The sequence below is a fragment of the Mytilus galloprovincialis genome, chromosome 3 (assembly GCF_965363235.1).
Source record: "Mytilus galloprovincialis chromosome 3, xbMytGall1.hap1.1, whole genome shotgun sequence".
Lineage (NCBI taxonomy): Eukaryota > Metazoa > Mollusca > Bivalvia > Mytilida > Mytilidae > Mytilus > Mytilus galloprovincialis.
In genome coordinates, this window is record NC_134840.1 from 101,808,162 (window position 1) to 101,811,395 (window position 3,234).

Sequence of the window (3,234 nt, forward strand, 5' to 3'; positions counted from 1 at the left end):
AGAGGACACATAACAACGTATACAATATTCCAAAAGACACCTACAGTACTAGAGGACACATACCAACGTATACAATATTCCAAAAGACACCTACAGTACTAGAGGACGAAAAACATAAGACAGCTGTCTACACAATATGACAAACCATAGGTCCGAGTCTATACAATTTGCGACTTAATTCAATGACAACGATCAGACGTCTTCATTGATATCTATTTCTGCAAATGACCACAAACATTTAGATATGGCAAATGACCATTACTGACATGGGACATGCATATTAAAATATGGCAGTGTTAAAATATATAGCTGCGTATGGGTTTCCTAACTTGGGGAAAGGCACATAAAAATGTTGCGTGTTAGATTAAGCTACGTATGAGCTTCTTTACTTTGGACAGGCTCGTGTAAGTAACCCATTGTGACACCAATTGATAATGGAACGAAGTTATATATATATAATGACCTATGTTATAAAACCGACTGTTTTTAGCCATGGTGTTGTCAGTTATTTTCTATCTATGAGTTTGACTCTCCCTTTAATATCTTTCGTCCCTCTTTTTTTCACTGTTGTTAGGAATTAAAACGTTGACACTTTAGAACGTAAAATGGATTTGTTGGTAGATGCAAAAAATAGTTCACACATATCTTTATCTTTTAAAGATCCATGTGACGTTCCAAACTAAAATATTCTCATTTATTTGTCAAAAATGTTTTACGATTTTGTTAGGTTTATAAAAATTAACTTTTTACGACACGGAAAATTGGTCGTGAAGGCAAAGACAATCTACTGACTTACATTGGGAACTCAGCAACCAGGGAGAAACGCCTGTCGAAGGAAGATATACATTTAAAGTCTCCGCATGTAATTTTAATCTTTTATAAGTGTCATCCAAAGTAATAGAATGAACAGTAAAATTGAGAATGGAAATGGGGAATGGGTCAAAGAGACAACAACCCGACCAAATAGCGGAAAACAGCCGAAGGCCACCAATGTTTTTTTTTTCCCATGCGTCTTGTATTCACTCCATGTGCTTTTAATAGGCCAAATTGAACCTGAAATTACTCCTATAAGAGTCCTTCAATTCTGTATTCTTTAAATTTTTTGTTCTAGCATTCTCAAATAGAACCAACGCATAGTTAATTTAAATTTGATAAATAGGTCTGTTATTTAAAAAATGATTTCTGAACTTAAAACCAAGCCCATTTCTTATAATGTAAAAGTAAATAAAATTTATCATTGATGTATCATAAGTAAACAAAATCCAAGTAACAGAACATTTTGTTTAATGACATTTAAATGCACATATTTTATAAAATAAATAAGATAAGACATTAATATAACAGTGAAAAGGATGGGTATTTATATCTTTTAAAGGACGGATTTATTTACCTACATTTTTGTTGAGTTATTCCTCATCATAAAACCTTAATTCTCTAACAATAGAACGACAGCCATTAAAATCATCACAGAAATTGAATCATTTCTCAGTTAAGTAATCCTACTCGTAATATAACGCAAAAACTGATCCGATCGCAGAGAAATCTTGTCCGTTATAGGTTACTGTTGAGAAATTGTCAACTGATGTATCCCAGATACACCTGCTGGCACAAACGGCACACTGTTCTTTATTTTCCAAAATGGATACGGAGGTTACAATTTTGAATCTTTTTGGACCCGTAGCCTTCACTCTCTCCTTTAATAAATCCGCCAAAGTTTTGCACAGTTGTGGGAAAGTTTTAGGATCGTACTTTCTATCCTTCAAATAGTTGTCGAATGTCGATGTAATGATCTGATTTGTCTTATCCGGGTTGAATTTCGAAGATTCAGCCGGTTCCATTCGGTATGTATTTTCTAATGCTTTTATCCCTCTTGGGACTATTTCCGATCCGGCTTTACTCCTTGTAAATGAACCACCCATCATATTATGCATTTTCAACTTAGTCCGGAGTCTGGAAAATCTATCTTTGACCAGAACAGACGACACCTTGCTGCTAGAATCGGACTGCTTGTCTTTTGGAGCCATTGCTCCCCATAGAGACTTTGGCGGTGGACCCATGTTTGGCAATGTCTTCTTGACGTTTGCGTTGTGGACTTTTAAAACCTCTGCACTCAAACCTTTGGTCTCCATGAGTGTTTAATGGTGATATACAGTGTTGACAGATTTATGTTTACTTTGTTATCACTGCAGTCTGATCACACGTCTAACGTCGTTCTGATAAAACAAGAATATAAAGATTAAAACGCTATGTCAATATTATCTCTTTAAAAGTAAAATCTCGCCGTGGGCATATGAAATATTAAAATGACTTTTTAAATCACAATCGGAATAAAAATTGTTCGATTATTAAAACTTTAAATTATCAACTACTAAATAAACTGTCATGATTTACATTGAGGTTCGCCTCGCTCCAGGGTAACTCCAACCACTCGACACAACAGGGGAATATTCGAGGGAATATTTAACAATGTAACAACTCGGTTATTATCCCTCAATGAACACTTTAATATCAGTACGAAATGTTAAAAAGTCAGTTAATATATAAAGTTATTAAATCCCAGGTAACCTTGCAGGTATATCATTAGAAATCAAAGGAAAGGAAATTGCGTGTTATACGGTACTTTCCGCTTTTGTTCATTAACCGATCAGATTTCACTGATTCGTTTCAAACGGTGTCAAATTTGATGTGGAAAATTAAAGTTGTGTATTTTCTCGTGTATTTTAATAAAAAGAATCTTTCTTCCCGCAGTGACATTAAGTTTTATGAGATCTACATGATAAACACAGTGCATAAGGAAAATTATGAGAAAAGAAATAAACCGTTATAAACAGTATTTAAAAAAAATATTTATAAATAGATATAGGAAGATGTGGTATTAGTGAGACAACTCTCCATCCAAGTAACAATTTATAAAAGTAAACCATTACAGGTCAAAGTACGGTCTTCAACACGGAGCCTTGGTTCACACCGAACAGCAAGCTATAAGGTAGCAATAAACAGTTAGGAAAAAATACTAAAATTTGCCCTTATGAATTTTACCATCCCCTTTTCATTGCTTTCTTGCAATATCAAGCTTACTGTTTGTGTCATATATGGGCATATGTATGTAATCAGAATCTTCCATAAATTTTATATCCAGTATATAAAATGGTAAAATATAATTTCTTTTTGGTGTATCCATGGCAACAATCTGCAATTATTTGTTATAAAATATTGCAAAAAGGGGGGGGGGGG

The 3,234-nt window shown here is 34.0% G+C and overlaps 1 long non-coding RNA gene across 1 annotated transcript; it reads right to left on the reverse strand.

The window, feature by feature from the left end:
- Positions 1 to 1,267: 1,267 nt before the first annotated feature.
- On the reverse strand, positions 1,268 to 2,767 carry LOC143069574 (uncharacterized). Its single transcript, XR_012976440.1, has 2 exons — positions 2,392 to 2,767; positions 1,268 to 2,213 (listed from the first exon to the last, which is right to left on the reverse strand). It is a non-coding gene; the product is annotated as an uncharacterized LOC143069574 (long non-coding RNA).
- Positions 2,768 to 3,234: the final 467 nt, after the last annotated feature.